This window comes from Vicugna pacos, chromosome 27, assembly GCF_048564905.1.
Source record: "Vicugna pacos chromosome 27, VicPac4, whole genome shotgun sequence".
NCBI classification, from domain to species: domain Eukaryota; kingdom Metazoa; phylum Chordata; class Mammalia; order Artiodactyla; family Camelidae; genus Vicugna; species Vicugna pacos.
In genome coordinates, this window is record NC_133013.1 from 29,132,247 (window position 1) to 29,155,484 (window position 23,238).

The 23,238-nt window shown below is 41.4% G+C and overlaps 1 protein-coding gene and 1 long non-coding RNA gene across 4 annotated transcripts in view; one reads left to right on the plus strand and one right to left on the minus strand.

The window, feature by feature from the left end:
- Positions 1-23,238, minus strand: part of GLCE (glucuronic acid epimerase) — a 57,049-nt gene that overhangs the window by 18,184 nt on the left and 15,627 nt on the right. The window contains exon 1 of one of the 3 annotated variants that reach the window (XM_072951160.1): positions 188-270. The exons of the other annotated variants lie outside the window; for them this stretch is intronic. The gene's annotated coding sequence lies outside the window, so the exon portion shown is untranslated. Of the gene's footprint in view, positions 1-187; positions 271-23,238 lie in introns of those variants that run through there. 3 annotated transcript variants of the gene reach the window in all.
- On the plus strand, positions 381-2,399 carry LOC140689799 (uncharacterized). Its single transcript, XR_012064921.1, has 2 exons — positions 381-568; positions 2,256-2,399. It is a non-coding gene; the product is annotated as an uncharacterized lncRNA (long non-coding RNA).

Consider the following 23,238-nt stretch of genomic DNA (forward strand, 5'->3'; position numbering starts at 1 on the left):
CACTACGCAGCAGGGCAGGGTCACTCCGCAGTCGTGCGGGTTAGGGTAGTGGGAAGCAGAGGCACAGAAAACAATAACGCAACGGTACACAAGTGTAGAGAGAGTCACACAGACTGTGCCACGGAACACAGGAACTTTTTAAGCGTTAAGGAGAGCTTCCAGGTGCAATGGGTGGACTGACAGTCACCTGGTCCCCAGTCGGGTGCCTGCATTTTTCACTCCTTCTGCCCGGCAGCCTGCTTCCCCAGACACCACCCGGCTGGCGCCCTGACTTCTTCAGGTCACTGCTCACGCGTCCGTTGTGAGCGGGGCCTCCTCCGACCACCCCGACCGGAAGCAGCAGTTCTCGCCCTGTCCTCGCGGCGCCCTTCCTGGGCTTTATTTTCCTCCACAGCACGGGTCGTACTTGGCACTGTATCTGCTTAGGTTATCGGCCCTCTCCAGGACACCAGAGTGCAGTTCCCCGAGGTTGCGGTTTTGCTTCTCCCGGTTGTTGCCGGATCCCTCGCGGCTAGAAATGTGCCCGGCTCAGGCAGGCATTCCGTAAGCGCTTGCTGAATGAACGCTGGTAAGCACGCAGCTTTCAAAAACACCGGACGTCTGAAATAGACACTTTCGTTTTCCTTCCCCTATTCGGGTGCTCTGGAATCAAAACCCAAGCGGAAATGAACGTAACCGACAGCAGAAACGGGCTGTGCTGCTGCACACTGGCCAGCCCCTTAAACCAGATTTATGACTTAACCACTGCTGTTAGTGGTGCCCCGTCGGCCACTGCTTGGTAGACCAAGATTCAAATTACACAGTCAAATGTTTAAGTATTCTGTGAGCGCTAACTCAAAGGAGAACTGCCTAGCGTTTCTGGTGGTCAGGACTCTGCCAGTAATGCAAACAAGCAGTATTTTCTGGGTAGCAACTATCCAAAATAAAGAACAAAACAAGAAGGCGATTCTGCTAGTCCACTAAAGAAAAGCTAAAATAACCTTTGACACAAGCGGCTCACAGGGCTTCAAACAAGGCTATATTCCTAGGAAAACATCTCAAAGAAATTCGCAGGGTTAGCAGTACACGACACTTCACAGATGAAGAGAGCAAGGCAGAGCAGCCCACGAGACTCCCTAGAGAGGACGGGGCACAGCCAAGACAGACGAGGACGTCAGACGAAGAGCAGCGCTTCTCCCTGTTTCACAGATGATGAGGCTGCGGCTTTGTGACGTTAAGTCATTCACCCTGGGTCGCGTGATTATCTGATGGTTCGCTTCAGATGTGAACTCATCCGTCCAAACCCTGTTTTCTAACTGACGTGTCACAGGGCATCTCTGAGCAGATACACATTCTATTTCAGAGGCTGAATACTACCCTTTCCCAGGAGATATTCTAATTTATAACAGGTTCCCAGACTGTGAGCTGAACTGACATTAACAGGTCTTATTCTAGATAAAGCTGAATTTTGACCTTGAATCAATAGTTTACATAGGCAAAGTAAAATTTCAGGAAAAGTTACCTGGTCATTCAAAAAACAGATTAGCATTTCTAAAGGAAGCTACTAGAATATTTGAATTTTCTATAAATCCAACAGTACCATTACATGTCATGTTAATACCAGAAAACAGCAGAAATGAGTCATAATCACGAACAGCCATGGACTTAGATCCCAATAAAGCTGCCTGGTCTCCAGGTCAATTAGAATAATCAAGCTCTTGAAAACAAGATTCCCACTGGCCCCACAAGTCCAGCGGCAGCTTACAAATGCGTTCTAGTGCTTCATTTCTGCTAATGATGATATTCTGGGGTAGCTTGTTGAAGCAAAACCTTCCTCTAGAGATAAAAATGGAGATAATAACAATTTCATCAGTCCATGTTAATTTGAGGCTTTGGAAATAATGTACTAGTTTCCCAAAAACCCCAAGGTGGCAGTATTTACAAGAAGAGTAACTAGCATTAGTATAAAAAGTCCAGGTATAAAAAAGTAGAAATCTTAAGATAAAAATTTTTTATTCCACGGCTGTCTTTTCATTAGCCCCTGAGGAAAGGAAAAGAAAAAAGAAAAGAAAATCCAGAATATAAATGCTTTAACTTTTCTTCTGCTTAATTTCTAGTAAGAACATATAATCTTGGATACAGATTATCTGTAATTACCCTCAGAATGAAAATTACCCATAACATCAACGCTGAAATTTATCTGCTCAGTTACTCAACACACATCTGCTTTGAAGCAACTTAAATCAATACGTCTGCTTTCTCTGTTATCTTCTTAGAAACATATCCATTGCCATGAAAGGAACAAACAAAAATGAAAAACTTCAAACTGTAAAGACAGATGAAGGAGGACCACCTAATGAAGACTATGTTAATTACATAAATAAAAACTCAAAGCAGACCCCGGAGTGGGGAGGTGTACATGTGGTGGTGTGCTCTGTTCGTGAGGGGACCCAACACCACGTGGAATCTTCTGCCGGCCCAGAGTGTGGAAGCTCACATTCTTTCTCCAATTTTGGGGCGGTGGTGGTAGAACGCAAGTGACGTACAATCTGCCGTCATAACCATCTTGAATGGTCAGTGACGTGGTGACAAACGTGTCACAGTGCTGTGCTGCCATCACTACCGTGCATCGCCACGATGCGTTTCATCCTGTAAACCCGAAACCCTTATACCCAGTAAACAACTCCCTGCTCCTCTCTCCCCACTCTCTGTGTCTACGACTTCGACATCTCTAAGCACCTCGTATAAGTGGACTCATGCAGTGTTTGTGTTTTTGACTGGCCCGTTTCACTTAGCACAATGAACTCCAGTTTCATCCATGTTGCGGCCTATGTCAAACTTCCTTCCTTTTAAGGCTGAGTAATATTCCAGTGTAGGTATATACCACATTCTGCTTATTCATTTATCAGCTGATGGGCACTTTGATTGCTTCCACCTCTTGGCTACTGTGAATAATGCTGCTACGAACAAGTATCTTTTTGAGACCCTGTTTTCAATTCTTTGATATAAACCCATAAGTGGAATTCCTAGATCATATGGGAACTCCACTTTCAAGTTTTTCAGGACTCTCCGTATTATTTTCCACAGAGGCTATAACATACTAACATTCCCACCAACAGTGCACTGGGTTCCAATTTCTCCACATCCTTGCCAACATCTGTCATTTTTCTGTCTGTCTGTTTCATTTTAAGTAGTTGCCATCCTAGTATGTGTATCTCGCTGTAGTCCTGACTTGCACCTCCCTAACGGTTAGTGATGCTGGGCGTCTTTCCACCTGCCTGGTCACTTGTGCATCTTCTTTGCAGAGCTGTCTATTCATTTCTTTTGCCCACTTTTGAATTGGTTTTGTTGTTGTTGAGTTTCAGGAGTTCTCTCTATATTCTGGGTTTTAATCCCTTACCAGATATATGCTTGCAAATATTTTCTCCCATTCTTTTCCATCTATCGTCTTGTGAATTCATTTTCCATGTCTTACTCCAAAGACTCCACAATGTTTATATCTGCAAGCATAAAAAACGGCTTCTGAAGTTTCCTTGCTACTGAAGTGACCTGCGGTATCAGGAGTGAGGTTTTGCCCTGTACTGCGCGCCACGTTCCTCTTTTTTAGTGGCTGCAGAGTTTTATCTCAGATTCCATCCCTGGGTATTTTCTATAAGCCAGTAGCTGAATCTACAGCTTGATAAAAGTAGGGTTTGATTTTCAAGCAAGAATACTTCATGGCAGAGGTGTGAACTTTCATCAGGAAATAAAACGTCTGACAGTCTCTTCTTCTGTTAGGGTCAATCCGCACGCTCAGGTGTTGCCCGCCTGACCCAGCCATTACAAAGCTCTGCATTCGCAACCCACCAAATAGTTTCAGCAGCCACTGACGATTCGTTCCTTAGGTGCTGCACAGTGGCGATGCTCTAACTCTATCAGCCCTTCTTAATGTATTAACCAAAATGCTTCTGTTAAAGAAAATCTTGCCCGTACCAACTATTTGGTTATCCCTGAGGTATAAAGTTTGTACAGGAAAAAATGCTTGAATCTTTCCTTTTATTTACCAATTTTCAAAATAATAAATTGGCTCCCTAATAACCATTAAAAATAAACAATGAGTTTTATTAAAGCAACATTTGAATTCATGAATTTTGAACATATTTGATGTGTTTCAATCCATCACAGTTACTACTTTTGATGCTGAAATTACCCCATCTTTATTTAGCCAGTGCAAATCTCTTCAAGTTGACTCCTAAGTCCTTCTGACACAAGCCAAGAAGTTTCTGAGAGCTTTCTTGCTTTCTTCCATGACAAGGCATTCCAGGTTCATGATGGACACCCTGTCAAAAACCTGAAACAGCCATTCTTCAAAGAATTCTGGCTGCTTTCAGTAGGAATAGCTCATTATTTCCAACAGAAATCTCCTAACATTTCTGTATTTCAGGTGCATGAACACGCCTGTTCATGTTGAAGTGCTGGGGTACTGCCCTTAGACACTTCAGTGGTGCCCGGAGGTGGGGTTAGAGAGAATCAGACGCCCGCATCCAGACTGCTACCTGCATCAGCTAGGATTCGGATCTGCTGCTAGTAACAGACACCCAAAACAGATCGCTGTGTTCCACCCACTGACATTTTCCACTCAGGTAAAAGGAGCCCAGAATGAGGCAGCCCAGTGCTAACACGCGGCTACATGCTCAGGGCCCCGGGCACTTTCTATCTTTCTACGTCACACTGCGGCCCAAGAAAGTGAAGCCTCAGGCATCATGTCCACGCTGCCGTCTAGAAAGGAGACGACACACAGAAGGCAAACGAGCACCTCTCTCAAGAGAACCTCTCACCCAGAGCAACTAGAGCAGGGGCTCCTGCAACATGAACCTGGAATGGGCCTATTCGGTCACACTGAAGGTATGCATCTAGTCACAGTGCTTACATCAGGTACGCTTCACACTAACCTACTGGCTTACGTTACCCACATGGCAACCCAGCCTTCCTGCGGCCCAGAGTCTGTGCTGAAGATCACCACCAGTCCATGAGTAGGTCCCCCCTGCTACACTCATCCACCTCAAACCTTCACGAGACTTATTTAGGTTAAAAACAACAGCAGCAAATCGCACGTGAGTGCTAAAGCAGGCTGCTCTTTCTGCGAGGGTATAGGGGAAAGTTCACATGGAGAGGAAATATTTACAGAGCAGTCTTACCACATGCCCCGTGCTGTACGTATTTCTGCTGAAATCAAACCCTAGGAAGGAGCTCTCATTATCACCAGCATTTAGCTGAGGAAGCAGCAGTTTGTAGCTCTGCTGAAGAAAAATTATTAGCAAGCACACCATGGGATTTAAACCTAGATTTATTTGACTTCCAAGCGTAGGTTCTTTTTATCAGACCACAACAGGATATTACCTGGCTCCAAATCACTATTTACTTTCTCATCGACTAGATAAGAGCAGAATGAGTTGCCCCTGGTTTGTGCAGACATCTTAAATAACTAGCATCATGCAGCCGCCTCTGAAACTAAAATTTGTTTCTGAAAAGAGCTTCTAAATGTATTCAGCTTAACTCTCTCCAGCACTGAAAGCAGTGACATAAAGAACCAGGGCAGGAACATTCTTTAAAGAGCAAAGAGCAGCTCTGCATCAAGAAAAGCTGAACGTAGCCAGAATGCAGCTAAAATGTTCTCTGAAGTGTTGTACAGTACTTAACTAAAGAAGCTCCCTGCTTCTTCCAAGCAATGTCAAACTAAGCACATGCTACGTCAACAAATCAGTTCAGAAAGGAAGCCCAGGCTCCCCCAGCTGCGTAAGACCCCTCCCCTCACGGGAGAGCCAAGAGGAAGAAAACCTAACGATGCGCTCACCCTGCACGTTCGTGCGCGGGACAGCTTCACAGCGCAAACTGCTAGAATGAGCCTAAGGACTTCTGCAGGACAGCTGCTGAGAGTACCTGTCTCAAGTGTGGTGCAACCCCGCAGAACAGGAAGGACAGAAGGGGACAGGTTCATCAAGTGGCTTGCTCATAGTAATTTTAAACAATCATAAGGCATAAAGACAGTCTTGGCCACGCAGAAGCTGTGGTACTGGAAGAAATTAGTGCCCAGGCTGATTTTAAAGTGTGCGTAATCACAGAAGTAGCAGAATGCAGTTCTGAGCCACAGCACAAAGCAACGCAGGAAGCATCACACCGGAAAAACTGACCGAGAGATGTGCTAACGAGCCACTTGAGGATGGGCCACTGTCAGGCTGCTGAACTACACTGTGAAGTTCCATTTGCTAGTCAACTTAGTGTTTTTCTAATGTTCAGGATAAAAAGAAAAATCTAACATACCAGCTTTTGACACTGCATAATCTTTTGCAATTAAAAAAATGATAAGGTTAGCCCCCATGTTTTAGATTTCTCTTAATAAATAGTTAACAAAATAGCAGGGCAGGAGACAGGGCAAGAGGGACCTTTATAAAAAGGAAGGAGGACAAGAGATGAGCAGCTCTGAGTCCTTACTAGCGCGATCACATTTAACTCTCAGTAACTACAAAGTGAGTATTACCTCCACTTTCCTGAAGGAAACTGACATGGAGTCAATTACTGGCTCAACCACCACTGCTAGTTACTGCATCTCCACGAATCACGTTCACTCATCAGCAGAACAGGACTGGTACTGTAAAGCCCTCAGGGTCCTCACAGGGTGGTCCTGGGGACCAAACGAGATAACGTACATATACCTAAAAACGTGGAAATGTTAGTTCCATCTTTCCTCTTCACAGAGGTTACTAATTTGGTTAAAGTCACAACGTGTCCAAAGTCTAATAAGAGAGAAAGTTGGAAACTGAAACCAGATTAAATGACTAGCACCTAATTTTTAAACTTAGGGCAGTGTTTGCCACCACACTGCATTTCACTGCACTTCACTTTATACTATGCATCTCTCCACTACTACAGCATGCTAAATTTAAAAAAGTATGTCCCAAATGTCATACAGCACCCTCCAAGTTTTCCCTAAAAATGGTCAAGTTTCTCCACCCCTAGTTTCTCATAGAGGACTCTTATTTCAGATTATTTAAGACTAAAGAATCCATGAGCCAGTCACTCAGGAGAATACCATGTGCTCAAGATACTGCCATACAAACCCAGACTTTCTAAACAGGTTGTAAACATGAATGTTTATAGCAGTTTATTCATAATAACCCCAAACTGGAAACAAACCACATGTTCATCAACTGATGAATGGGTAAAAACCGTGGTTCATCTGCACAACAGGACACAACTCAGCAGTAAACTGATACCTGCTACCAGCAGCAAGACTGACGAATCGTAAAAGCATATGCTGCCAAGAGAAAGGGCGCTCAGTGTGGTTCCGTTTATGGTGACATTCTGGAAGAAGCAGAATTACAGGGGTAATGGCAGACAGGGAGTGACTGTAAAGGGGCATGAGGGGCTCTGGGGGGTAATGGAAATGTTCCAGGTTTTGACTGCTGTACACACATGACTACGTGTCTCTGGGAAACTCACCCAACTGTGCGCTTTGAAAGGGCTGCATTTTATTGTATGTAAATATACCTCAGTAAATCTGACTTAAAACAACTTGTAAAATTAGTTAAGAATAAATGCATTTCTATTTTTTTAGTAATAAATGCTATGAAAGTATAGAAGAAACTAATAAAATAGGTCAAATAAACAAGAAGAGACAGCATATTTTGGAAGAATCCTGAGCTCGAGTCTGACAGACCTAAAGCCGAACGCTGGTAAACGAGGTAACGCTGGACACATTAGGTGACCTCTCCGAATCTCAGTCTTCCCACCTGCAAGGCTAAGATGGTACTTTCTACTTGACAAAGTTGTTGGAAGATAACCTGGTTCCTGCACACAGCAGGCAAGCAAAGGCAAGTGTCTATGGGTGAAGTGGTGTCTCTCTTTCATACCAATGAAGAGTAACTTCCGTCCGTCTGTATCAGTCCACGTAGTGAACACTTGTTTGCTAAACGTCTGTGATACGGTGTAGTAACACTTCCCCAAATAAGCAGACTCGGAAAAGAGAGAGGCACATGTCACCACCGAGAAGAACACCTTTCTCTAAGCTTCCGTAGGTTTACCACCTCAGAAGAGTTGACAAGGGCAGCAGTCAAGAAGCAAATACAAACCTAACAGTCCACATGAAGACACACTGGTACGGAACATAAATTTTATCAGCAATAAATGTGAATTAAGTAAGATTTAAGCTGAGAGCTCCCAGATGCACGATCTTCTAAGCAAATAGGAAGGTTACAAACCACCTTCAGCGCTACAGGGCCTGTCATCCAACTCGCACTTGAGACCTCTCCACTTTCCACGTGCTGAGCCAAGGGTACAGACGCTCTGCTGGTTTCAAAATTTGAAATGAATGTAAATTACAACACAGAATTCCATTTACCCAAATATGGTGGCTGAAATGGAAATAAAAAGTATCAACAGTAGTATTCCTTAACAGAATAGAACAGAAATGTATTTCTATGTATTTTCTAAGGGTTGGAAATTAATTTTTCACTGACACTAAATAAACCATCTTAGATCTTGGAACTATATTTACAAAGGTGAAACTTGAATTATAAACATTTGGCAAAGAGAAAATTATACCTTCAGTTTTTCTTCCCACATCAAAAACTTTTCCTCCATATACGTATGTGTGTGTATCACGTACACCTCAAATATACACATACACTGTTCCTGCAACAAGCCCCATCATAGACCCACACACTGCTTTGTGTTTTTAAAAAACTGCTCCTTCAAAACAGAACTTAAAGCATTATCCCATATCTCATAAACTTTAGGTTTCAAAAAGTGGCAAATACTGATTAAGGAATAAGAAGATGATACACAAATTTTCCCTTCTCTATTAAGCCAAACACAAAGCAGCTACAGCCTCCGAACAATCCGCAGGAATCCGGGCTGTAACTGCGCCGCTCCCACCAGGCCCTCTGACATGCATTTGTAACGAGGACAGAGATCATGCTTTTCTGTTGTGGCTAAAACGGGCTCTAGGAGCAGAGCGAATTTAAAAAGAAGCTTAACATCTTACACTGCATCTGAAGACACAGCACCCCCGTCTCCCACCTCTTCACTGCGGCCTGGGGAAGGGCCGGGGAAGGGTGTTCAAGCATGTTACTGACGGCGGTTTCTTGACTGAAAATTAAATTCTTTCAGTAGTGTCTTGATGCAAATTTACAGTCTGAACGCGAAAATCAAGTAAGGAGACTATCTGAAAGCTAAAAACAGTCAATGATACTTTTATTTCTCATTCTCCACTCTAGTCACAAGAAGTAAAGAGGAGGTCATAGGAATTCAGTGGTTTTAAGACTTTTGGGTGTCATGTGGAATCTTCTACATGTTTTAAAACATATTTTAGAAACGAAAACTCCTGGAGGTTACAGAGCACCCTAAAGGTAAATACGCCCAACTTGAGCACACCCTTCTCTAAGGAACTCCTGAAGATGACTCATCAAATTCTAAGCCAGTATTACTTCCTTCAGCCTTTCTAAGAAAATGAGAAGTTACCCTGAACTGCCTAAATATGGATATTTTACAAACTTTAATAATGTCAAATAAATTATTTCTTTATATCATTAGAAGACTACTACTCTTCCGTACATTCTCTGCCTCAGCCCTTACTGTCTGCTGCTCTTCCCCAAAGAGTACATCCTCCACTCAAACAGAAACTCTCAATTAGTCTCTGATTTTAGACAAATTCAAGGCTTGTAACTCTCCTAGGATGAGCTTCTCACATGCCTCTGCTGTTGCACTTACATCAGAAAATAAACGTGAGGAGAGAAACCATGTGTGAATGGATTTTTCCTCCTCCCTAAGTGCCTAGGATTCGCTGGTTTTGTTTTCTTTCCATATAATGGTCTAATTATTCCTGGAATACATTTGAATAAATTTCTATGAATATAAGTCCCACCTCAAATTCCACTTTGCTAGCCTAAACATGGAGTTATTTTTTCCCCTGTAAGGAGAAGTAGCTAGTTTGGAAAGTGTGAACGATCCCAAGCTTTGCAACAACGAAAAAGATTTAGACAGCAATGCACCGATCTTTAAAAAAAAGTATTTTGAAGTCTTTAAGACAACTGGCAGATAAGAGTACAATCAGCAATTTCTACTTTCACTACAAATAAACCTAGGAGGAAGGAAGGAAAACGTGCATATGGGTGGACACACACACATACAGGGGATACATGTAGTCACCCCAAGCCCACTGTACCAAGTGACAAATCAAGATCTGTTTTCCTGGAAAAACATTTTGCAACACAACACCATATTATGAATTCATTTAATGCACTGCTGCTAGGAGTATCACTGACTATTTAGAATACATTATTACACCTGGATCAGTCACTGGCTGCTAGAAAAGCATGAATGACCATATTCAACCATTCTCTACTACCAAACTGATACTGTTGACCTGACCCACCAACATACCAGACATACAGGAAGCTGTCCTCTAGCTTAAACAATTAGAAATGTTATTTTCATGCAAGTAAAAATAAACTACGACCACTCAGACAATAGCCTATTTCACCCCATCCAAAGGTTTATAAGAAAAAATTAAACGCATACATCTCTCAAGTGGGAAAATCTCATAGGCACATACAAAGATGGCGAAATGTAGATATTTTGTCTTCAAAAATCTAAAATATAACAGAATCTGTAAGGTGTGAGGCTGGGTTGTTTACCTCAGATTTTTCTTGTCTCCTGAGACAGGCTTGTAGCACTATAAACGTCCCTCTGGGGCTGTTTATGCTGCATCCCACAGAGCTTGGATTGTTGTGTTTTACAGTCATTTTTTTTCAGGTGTTTCTGATTTCTTCAGTGATCCACTGGTTGTTGAGTACCATGTTTAACCTCCACGTGTTTGTATTTTTTCAGGTTTTTGTTTTGGTTGATTTCTGGTTAGAAAAGATGCTTGGTGTGACTTCAATTTTCTTAAATTTACTGAGACTTGTTCTGTGGCCTAGCATGCGACCTGTCCTGGAATGTTCCCTGTGCACTTGGAAAGAATGTGTATTCTGCTGCTTTTTTGGATGGAATGTTCTATATAAATCTATCAAGCCCATTTGGTCTAATGTGTCATTTAAGGCCAGTGTCTTATTACTGATTTTCTACCTGGATCATCTGTCCACTGATGTAAGTGGGGAATGAAAGTCCCCCATACCTTGCTCTGTGCGTCATTTCCACCTGGCTGTTCCTAAGTTCTACCCTTTTGTAATAAAACCAGTAATCTAGTCAGTAAAGTCTTCTCTGAATTCTGTGAGCCACCTGAGCACACCACCACAGTCAGTGTCCAGCCGGTTCCATCAGCTCACACAACTCCCTTGTGCCACCCCACCGCAGCTGTGCCATCCCAACCACCCACTGCCCTTGGCAGCCACTCTGCCACTTAGGTTTTGTCTTCTGAAAAATGGCCATTAAGTAGGGTCATACAGTATGACTGACTGTGCTACATCAATCTACATGCATGTTAAAATCATCAACTTTACACAGAATAAGTCAATTTTACTGCACATTCATGAAAAAAAATTCTGATACTTAAATAAACTTTAAGTCATCGAAGTTTTTCCAGGATATCTAGTTTGGATTTTCAGTCTGTAAAAATCCTCCTGTTTATGCTGGCTACTTTTAGGATAGAGCAAGTGACAAATTTCTCAGCTCGGTCCTGACATGCAGAGTTGCCAGAGGAGCAGCAGCCGAAGTGCCAGTCATGCCAGGCAGTGCTCCACGCACAAAGGGGCCCCACGTGCTGACAGTCATAACCCCACCCACCTGAAGGGCAAATGCTCACATCTACTGAATGGCATCATTAAAAGAAAAAAAAACTTTCATTAAAGTTTTTAAGAGTACTGATTTACAGTCAGAGAACTCCAGGGAGGGAAAAAATGTGATAGTTCTACTTCAATTGCGTAGAGAGCATTCTAAAAATGAAAAGGTCAAACAACCATCTGTTTCCACTTTATTACCAGGGAAAAAACTTGTTTTATTTGAGTAAGTAGGATAAGGTGAAGCAAGGATGTAAATCAGATAAAATTACATTTCAGAATTAATTCTACTCTTCTGCAAGTGTTTACCTTAGCTCAACTAATACAGTAATATTATAAACTTCCATTATACATACATGCAGCACAACGTTCAAATCCATATACCACAGGGATTTAAGTTTAAAAACCTGTAAAAGGTACTGCCTCTCTTGATCTCCTTTATCATATTATTTAATCTGTTTGATTCCTCAGTTTATCTTAGACGTTATTTTAAAAAAAATCATGTTCAGCCAACGATTTGTATTTAAATGAAACTCAATGATTGTTTTTCATGTTATTATCAGCTTATTAAAAACGGGTATAGGTTAATAGATTTACAAAAAAGGGTAACCACAAGTCAAAAATTTACAAGGGAGTCACAAAAATTAAATAAAATCCATGATAATACAAAGGAAAATTACCAAACCACAAAAGGAAGAAGAAAGGAACAAAGAGGATATACCAATTCAACTGCAAAGATAAGTTCAAAATGGCAATAAACACACATCTATCATTAATGACTGTAAATGTTAATGGACTAAATGCTCCAGTCAAAAGACATAGAGTGGCAGACTGGATAATAAAGCAAAAACCTTCAATATGCTGCATACAAGAGACCCACTTTAGGGAGAAGGACACATATAGATTGAGAGTGAAAGGATGGAAAAGGATATTCCATGCAAATGGAAAAGCCAAAAAAGCAGGTGTTGCAGTACTGATTTCAGACAAAATAGACTTTAAAACAAAGGCCATAAAGAAAGATAAAGAAGGACATTTTATAATGATTAAAGGAGTGATACAAGATGAAGATATTACACTCGTTAATATATATGCACCCAATATAGGAGCACCTAAGTACATACAAGAATTACTAACAGAGATAAAGGGGGATATTGATGGGAATACAATCATAGTTGGAGATTTTAACACTGCATTAACATCACTAGACAGATCTTCCAGACAGAAAATAAACAAGGCAACAGAGAAATTAAATACTACAATAGAAAAACTAGATTTGGTGGATATTTTCAGAGCTTTACACCCCCAAAAAATAGAATATACATTCTTTTCAAGTGCACATGGAACATTTTCCAGGATTGATCATGTACTTGGACACAAAAGAAACCTCAACAAATTTAAGAAGATAGAAATTATCTCAAGCATCTTTACTGACCACAATGCCATGAAACTGGAAATCAACAACAGAGAAATAAAGGAGAAAAAAAGAAAAGCATGGAGATTAAACAATATGTTATTGAAAAAACAATGGATCAATGAGGAAATCAAAGCTGAAATTAAAAAATACCTTGAGACAAATGATAATGAAAGCACAACCACTCAAAACCTATGGAACACAGCAAAGGCAGTGCTAAGAGGGAAGTTTATAGCGATATAGGCCTTTCTCAAAAAAGAAGAACAATTTCAAATAAACAAGTTAACCCACCACCTAAATCAATTAGAAAAAGGAGAACAAAAAGCCCCAAAAAGCAGCAGAAGGAAGGAAATAATAAAGATCAGAGAGGAATTAAATACAATAGAGATTAACAAGACCATAGAAAAAATCAACCAAACCAAAAGTTGGTTTTTTGAAAAAGTAAATAAAATCGACAAACCTCTGGCCAAACTCACAAAAAAGAAAAAAGAGAGAGCACAAATTAGCAAAATAAGAAAGGAAAATGGAGAAATTACAACAAACAAAATAGAAATACAGAGTATCATACGAGAATATTATGAAAAACTATATGGAACCAAACTGGATAACCTAGAGGAGATGGACAAGTTTCTGGAAACATACTGTCCACCAAAACTGAATCAAGAAGAAACTGAACACTTGAACAACCCGATCACTACAAAGGAAATAGAAATAGCAATTAAAAACCTCCCTACAAATAAAAGTCCAGGACCGGACGGCTTCACCGGGGAATTCTACGAAACATACAAGAAGAACTCATACCAGTCCTTCTCAAACTCTTCCAGACGATTGAAAAGGAGGGAATACTCCCAAACTCTTTCTATGAAGCCACCATCACCCTGATACCAAAACCAGGCAAAGACACTACAAAAAAAGAGAATTATAGGCCAATATCACTGATGAACATAGACGCCAAAATCCTCACCAAAATTTTAGCAAATAGAATCCAACAACACATAAAAAAGATTATACATCATGACCAAGTGGGGTTCATCCCAGGGACACAAGGCTGGTTCAACATACGCAAATCAATCAATGTAATACATCACATCAACAAGAGAAAGGACAAAAACCACATGATCATCTCAATCGATGCAGAAAAAGCATTTGATAAAATTCAACACCCATTTATGATAAAAACTCTCGCCAAAGTGGGTATAGAGGGAACATATCTCAACATAATAAAAGCTATATATGACAAACCTATAGCCAGCATAGTTCTCAACGGTGAAAAACTCAAAAGCTTCCCACTAAAATCTGGGACAAGACAAGGATGCCCACTATCACCACTCCTATTCAATATAGTCCTGGAAGTCCTAGCCACAGAAATCAGGCAAGAGAAAGAAATAAAAGGGATCCAAATTGGAAAAGAAGAGGTAAAAGTGTCATTATATGCTGATGACATGTTACTATATATAGAAAACCCTAAAAGGTCCACAAAAAAGCTACTAGAGCTGACCGAAGAATTCAGCAAGGTAGCAGGTTACAAAATTAATGTTCAAAAATCAGTTGCCTTTCTTTACACTAACGATAAATCAACAGAAAAAGAAAGTAAAGAAACAATCCCCTTTAAAATAGCACCCAAAGTAATAAAATATCTGGGAATAAATCTAACCAAGGAGGTGAAAGAATTATACACGGAAAACTATAAACCATTGATGAAGGAAATTAAAGAAGACTTTAAAAAATGGAAAGATATTCCATGCTCTTGGATTGGAAGAATCAATATCGTTAAAATGGTCACACTGCCCAAGGCAATCTACAGATTTAATGCAATCCCTATCCAATTACCCAGGACATATTTCACAGAACTAGAACAAATCATAATAAAATTTATATGGAACCATCAAAGACCTAGAATTGCTAAAGCATTACTGAAGAGAAAGAATGAGGCTGGAGGAATAACTCTCCCAGACTTCAGACAATACTATAGAGCTACAGTCATCAAGACAGCATGGTATTGGTACCAAAACAGACATATAGACCAATGGAACAGAATAGAGAGCCCAGAAATGAACCCACAAACTTTTGGTCAACTCATCTTCGACAAAGGAGGCAAGAATATACAATGGAATAAAGACAGTCTCTTCAGCAAATGGTGTTGGGAAAACTGGACAGCAGCATGTAAAACAATGAAGCTAGAACACACCCTTACACCATATACAAAAATCAACTCAAAATGGATTAAAGACTTAAACATAAGACAAGATACAATAAACCTCCTAGAGGAAAACATAGGCAAAACATTATCTGACATACATTTCAAAAATTTTCTCCTAGAAGAAATAAAAGCAAGAATAAACAAATGGGACCTAATGAAACTTACAAGCTTCTGCAGAGCAAAGGAAACCAGAGATAAAACAAGAAGAAAACCTACGGAATGGGAGAAAATTTTTGCAAGTGAAACTGACAAAGGCTTGATCTCCAAAATATATAAGCAGCTCATACGACTCAATAAGAAAAAAATAAACAACCCAATCCAAAAATGGGCAGAAGACCTAAACAAGCAATTCGCCAAGGAAGACATACAAATGATCAAAAAACACATGAAAAAATGTTCAATATCACTAATTATCAGAGAAATGCAAATCAAAACTACAATGAGGTATCACCTCACACCAGTCAGAATGGCCGTCATTCAAAAATCCAAAAATGACAAATGCTGGAGAGGCTGTGGAGAAAGGGGAACCCTCCTACACTGCTGGTGGGAATGCAGTTTGGTGCAGCCACTATGGAAAACAGTGTGGAGATTCCTCAAAAGACTAGGAATAGACTTACCATATGACCCAGGAATCCCACTCCTGGGCTTGTACCCAGAAGGAAATCTACTTCAGGACGACACCTGCACCCCAATGTTCATAGCAGCACTATTTACAATAGCCAAAACATGGAAACAACCTAAATGTCCATCAACAGGTGACTGGATAAAGAAGATGTGGTATATTTATACAATGGAATACTACTCAGCCATAAAAACCGACAACATAATGCCATTTGCAGCAACATGGATGCTCCTAGAGAATGTCATTCTAAGTGAAGTAAGCCAGAAAGAGAAAGAAAAATACCATATGAGATCGCTCATATGTGGAATCTAAAAAACAAAAACAAACAAACAAACAAAAACAAAGCATAAATACAGGACAGAAATGGACTCATGGACAGAGAATACAGACTTGTGGTTACCGGGGGGGGGGGGGGGGGTAGAGGGTGGGAAGGGATAGACTGGGATTTCAAAATTGTAGAACAGATAAACAAGATTACACTGTATAGCACAGGGAAATATACACAAAATGTTATGATAAATCACAGAGAAAAAAATGTGACAATGAGTGTGTATATGTCCATGTATGACTGAAAAATTGTACTGAACACTGGAATTTGACGCAACACTGTAAAATGATTATGAATCAATAAAAATGTAAAAAAAAAATCATGTTCAGCCCACGATTTGTATTTAAATGAAACTCAATGATTGTTTTTAAGGATACACTTGTTCTCAGCTGCACTAGTAAATTCAGCAACAATTTCACATTGCTGTACTTTATTTAAAAGAATCAGAGATTTTTAAAAAAGCCAATCTGCAGTCACACTAATTTCAAATGGAAAACAAAAAAACTCTATGAGGAACAGTTTTCGCCTTAAGGCCTTTGTTTTCTAGTATTACATTCAACTAGATGTGAAACGTCTGCTTCAAGACTTTAGCTTTATTTTCCCCAGAAACACAGTTGGGAAGACATACGACTTACATCTGGAACCACACCCCTTCTAACTGACGCCATTTGTGCAGTCACTGTAATAGCTCAGTAAGGCCAGCTCAGTTTTGACATCCACTGAAACAACGCCTACCGTAAATCTGTCCGCTTGTTCCTCCATGTAATCTTCTCAGTAGACATTCAATGTACTAAACAAAGGTCTCTTTAATAATTCAAACCTGACTTCTGAAGATGCAGCGGACCTGTCAAAAGCTTTCAGTAGGTCAGCAAATCTCATCTGTCTCTCACTGCACTGCATACATTTAAGTCACTCCCATATTTTAATGTTGAGAACCATGGAGGATTTTCTCCCTCTCTTTGTAAAAGAATCAAGAGAACCTCAGGCCACCCACCAGTGCAATAATACTTCCAGCTTTCTTCAAAAATTTCCACTTAATAAGAACTTTCACGTATCAACTAAACACAACAGGATGCTCCGAGACATCGAGGTATTAAAAAAAAGTTCACATAAATCAACACTACCTAGTAACATTTTAAAGATCACAGTGCACTATACCACCTCTACAAAATCAAAGTAGCTATCATCTTCCTTTGCCCACATGAATGTCCCCCAAACTTCACCTAACAGTAGCCATCTCTGCACAGCCAAATGAAATGAATCTTCCATCCAGGATTCCAAAATCTGGAGAGTCATACTGATAAGAAATTATCCGTAAATAATGTTAAATTGCCAGAGAATCATGAAGGAATTTTGGATGGAGAGCTTGGTATGTATTGCCATTAAGAAGGTATCCATACTATGACCCTATGTGATATTTACACTTTGTAGCTCAAACCTGTGTAACAAATACATTTAGCCACTCACCAACAAGTTCTGATAAAAAGTTCTGTGATGGTCACGATTAAAATTAATGCCTCGGTGTATGACCTTGAAATCTCACACACCTACACTTATTCCAACCCATCATTTTATTAAAGTTCCCCACTGCTTCTTTGGGAAACTACATAACACAGAATTGTAACCCTGACTATGAATGAAAAAAGGAAAAATAACTGTCCTTAGAAGTCTTTGGATAACTGATAAGAATCCTGCGGTTTTCCATAAAGAGTAAACTGACACCCAGCACACAGTGAGAGCACAACAGGGAATTGTATGTGAGAAGGACAGAGCTCCAGGAGTAGTAAACAACAGACAGTAAATCTCTTTCATTTTATTAAGTCTATCCATCCATCCACCCACATAAAAGCCACACTGAAAATTTTAATGTGCTTCTGGGTTGTCAATTCTTCACTATTTATTGGTGAAAACTGGTTGAAAGCAACTGCTGATTTTTTTTTAATTGGGTAAATAAATACTTTCTGGCTGTTGAATCCAGGAGGAAGAAAGCAGAAGTTTGCCACTGAATACGATGACACATGTAAAGCTGCCCTTAACATTTCAGTGCTTTTACTAAGAAAAGTAAAATGGAGTACATGGTAATTCTTAATGCCTTTTAAAAAATTCTTCAGTAGATACCTGATTAAATCTTACATTATAATCTGAGTCTGGACTGCTGAACTCAAAATTCCTCTCTGCTTTTGGAGTACAAAATAGCAGAAAAGGGAGGTAAGTCAGGTTCCTAACAATGCAAGAGAAGAACAAAGAAAGCCTCTGTGAACAAAGTATCTGCTGAGCATCCAGCACGTGAGACACCACGTTAGCAATCAGGCGAGGAGAGAACCAAACCAGAGAGCAGCAGCCCCTGCTTCCAGGGAACTTATGTGACCATGAAACACACGAAGAATCCTCTGTAAGGTACTGCTGCATGTGTTCCGCTTGTTTCCGTGAGTATACTGCTATGTACACGAGGGCAAGGGGCTGTGTCTTCTTCGTTCACCACAATAAACCCAGTGCCTACCTCAATGCCTAGCACAAAGTATTCAAAAAGTATCTGTTGGATAAATGAAGATTTTCAACACCTATGTCAATACTGTTACTTGGCTTTCTTGACTCCAGTGACCTAGCCCCTCCTGACAGGCCGAATAATGGTCCTCCAAAGATGCCCTTGCCTGTTCCCCTCCCGCCCAGCCACGCTTTCCTCACTTGGCAAGAGGAACTTTCAGTTATAATTAAGGTTCAGGGCATTGAGATGGGGAGATTAACCCAGATTATCCAAATGGACCTAATCTAATCCCACGAGTCCTTTAAGGCTGAAGAGAAAGACAAGTCAGAGAGACGAGACTGAAGGAGGAGATACGGGCAGTGTGAAAGAGACAGGCCTGCTGTTGCTGGCTTTGAAAGTGGAGGACGGCAGGCCATGCCTCAAAGGCCGTGATCCACAAGGAATGAGGGTGGTCTCTGGGAGCAGGGAAGGGCCCAGCCTGACAGCCAGCCAGGCGACTGAGACGTAAGCCTCCCAACTACGAGGAAAACAATCCTGATCTACAGCCTCCGGAATCCTGATTTCAGCCCCGGGGGAGCCTGCTGGTGTCCTACTGACCCACAGAACTGTAAGACAACACATTCCTGTTCTGGAAGCCACTGAGCTTGAAGTGACTTGCTGTGGCGGTGACAGAAAACTGGTACCCCCTTTAACCTCAACTCTGGCAACCCAAATATACGGCCTCTTGCCATCGCTTGACACAACTTCAGCAAAAGATCTAAAACTCGCAGGTGTTTCCATCTGCTCACAGTCTCCGCACTCCCACACCTGTCAGCATGGAGGACAGCTCTTGTTTAAGAAAACGGTATCTTGAAGCAAGTGTCATTTACCAATCACGAATTAGTATTTTCTAATTACAGTGTTCGGTCAGCACTGTACCAAAGCGTCCACGATAGCCCCACAGAATGGTGTTAGCCAAACTGCAAACTTCACATTTCTTACAAATGCACTACAACATGTAGTACAGAAGTGTGTTATTGAACGACCCAGTGTGTTGGATCCTAACTTACTTTCAAAGGAAAAGCCTTTTGTTTTTAAGTCTGAAACCATTTCTTTGCCTCTTTATATTTATACACTTGCTCTAAAATATTAAAAACAATCTCATAAACAATCTGTTTAACAGTAATCAGAATCTTATCTGGTTAAAACAACAGCAGAGCATGCCACAACACAGATGACAGGAGACTTTCCTCCTGCCTCATCAGAGTCAACTGTTCTCCTATTTCAGGATTAAGAAGAACTGTGTAGCAGGCTATCTCATTTACAAAATATACACTAGTGAGTGAAAATACAGCTTTATTAAGTAACTCTCTGTTAAGCAAAACTCTTGGCTACTTCTCAATAAAAAGATTTCTCTTACTTCCCAGATAAAACCTGGCCAAATATACGACTAAGGAACCAGAATGGACGGAAGTCCATACAATTGATTTCCCTCTGGTCTGGTGTTTATTCCAGTCTATCAGGAGCTTATTTTTGTAAGGAAAGGTTATTTTACAGTAGGGATCAAATCTGGCTATACTTCAATGGCAGATTTCGATACATCATTAAGTCCATCCAGCTCATAAAATGGTATGTGTCTTGGCAGTGACTGGGAAGCTTGAAATATCTCAAAATGCAACTTGCTATTAAACTATTTCTTGAATTCCCATTAAATTACGTATCGCACGTATCCTGGTTTTCTTACACAGCATTCTTGCTTTCGTAAAGATGTAAATCATTTTAACTTTTCACTAAATACCAACTTATTTCATAAAAGCACATCACTAATGACACAAGACACACAGGACGAAAGACTCCCTGAGTAGCAAGTCACCGTCCGATGGTCCCAAACTGAACTCTCAGCCTCAGCCAGCCTTCCTGCAAACGCACGCTGTCAGTTGCAAGGGTGCTCGGGAGAAGGTCAGCCCACTCGGCAAGTTAAGCACTTTACATCAGCAGGGTCAGAGGACGGGGTGGCAGACGCCTAAGGCGCACCTCCGACGACCCCCGCTCCCCGGTATTCACGCTCGTGCGGGCTGGGTCTGCTGACTTCCTCCTGAGGAAGAGAATGTGGCAAAAGTGATGGGATGGCACGTCTGTGATCAGGCCATGAAACTGTGATGTCCTTCGTGCCAGCATTCTGTTTTGCTGGAACTCTTTTTCGCCCTCTCGCAGATCTGCTTGGAGGGAGATGCTCTCCGAGAGGGCCATGTGGCAAGCAACCGTAAGCCTCTGGCCAACAGCCCAACGAGGAAATGAATTCCGCCAACAGTCATCCTTCCACAGCAAGCTCAGAATACTGCACGCCCAGTCGACACGTTGATTTTTGCCTTGTAGGAGACCCACCTGGTTTGAGCTGCTAGATTTTGATGTAATTTATTATGCAGCAATGGGTAACTAAGATAGGCATGTTGCAATGAATAAAAACACTGCACTGAAGAAGCCAGTGGTGAGTAATAAGCCGGATCAAGGTAGCAGCAATCTAGCAATGGGTGAGAGACCTGTGAATAAATGTACTACAGTGTTGTGGGTTCTTTGACAGAAGTACACATATAGAGGGTATGGTGGGGACGTAGGAAAGGGTTTGTGTTTGGAAGGGTTAGGCACTGGAAGTTTTTTAAAAGGGAGGAACGTAAGTTACAAGCATGAAATACAATCGTGAGTTTGGAAGAAGACAGATAATCCAGTAAGGCTGGAACACAGAGGGAGGGGATGATTATCCATCTTCCAACTTAAAAAGTGCACAAACATTTACAGGTAGCCTAAGAGTCAAGGAGGTCTCTGGTATTGTATATAGTATAATTTTCGTTGTATTAGTGTAGTAGACTCTTAACCCACATTGCATTACAGGTCATTTTACTATGGAATTCTATCACTGATTATAATAAACTGGTCCATGTTCCATGATAGGGTCTGGCCAGGACCAGCCCTTCCACTTGTAGTCGGGCTCCCAATTCTTTCCCACCTGTTCAAGGAAGTTGCCTCAGCAGTTACCATTTCTCCCTACTGTACTGTCAAATATCCCCTCTACTGGGTCATTCCCCACCCCATATATAAAAACAAAAACAAAGTCCCCTTCCTTAACTCTACATGCCATGTGTGCAGAGCTCTCCCTTATAATAAAGTCCAGAAGTGTGTCAACACTACTTCCACACCTCCTCTTGCGTCCACACCAACCAGGCTTTTTCTCCACCTGTCTCCCAAACTTGACCTTATCAGGGTCACTAATGACTTCCACATTGCTAAATACAATGACCGAGTCTCGGTTTTCCTCTTCCTTTACCTATGAACAGCAGCTGATACAAACAATCACGCCTTCCTTGAAATACAAGGCTCCCAGGACACTCCACTCTCCTGGTGTTCATCTTTCTCATTCATTCTCTTGTTGATTCCTCATTTCTCTACGCTCTAAACATAGAATGCTCTCGATCTCAGTGCTTGGACCTCCTATCTCTTCTGTGATACTATAATTTACAAGAAGAAATAGTATATATATTTATGTCTAGTAAGAAACATTATATATGTATTTTATATGTATGTGTATATATATACACACACATACATACATATATGTTATTGGTCCCTATTTCTGACACAGAACTCCTAACACTCTTGGAATTTTGGAAGATCCTAACAGACAAGAGCTATAAAGGTGTCTTTTGTTATGTTAATGAGGTAAGGTGACTTTTGGAAAGCACCCAAGGATGGGGGCTGGTTACCAGAAGAACCACAATGTGATCAGATGGTCGGAACTTTCATCCCATCCCCTGACCTCCGAGGAGGGGAGAGGGACTAGAGGTTGAACCAATCACCAACAGTCGATAATCTAATCAATTGTGCTCATACAATAAAGCCTCCATAAAAACCCAGCAGGAGGGGTTTCAGAGAGCTGCCGGGTTGGCGAGCATTTCGAGAGGGCAGCACGCACTCAGGGGGCCTGCAGGCTCCACGCCCTTCCCCTGCCTTGCCCTGTGCCGCTTCCATCTGGCTGTTCCTGGGTTCTAGCTCTTCATGATAAACCAGTAATCTAGGAAGTGACGTGTTTCTCTGAATTCTGTCAGCCATGCTAGTAAATTAACCACACCCAAGGACGGGGTTGCAGGAACCTCCGATCTCCTGCAACTGGCATCTGAAGTTGGGGGCGGGTGGGGCAGTCCTGTAGACCTGGGCCCTTAACTGTGGAATCTGATGCTCCATCTCCAGATAGTCAGACCTGGGCTGAACTGCAGGATAGCCAGCTGGTGTCCAAGAACCGCCTGGTGTGGGGCAAACTCGCAGCCTGAGACTGGGAGCAGCAAGCCCTTCCATCTCCACTCGTTCCCTGCGTGGTCTCCTCCAGTCTGAGGGTTTTAAACACCGCCGACAAACGTGACCCCTCAGATTATTTACAGGTAGATAAACAGCCTGTTGCTCTCTCCGTAATTGTCCTCTAATACATCCAA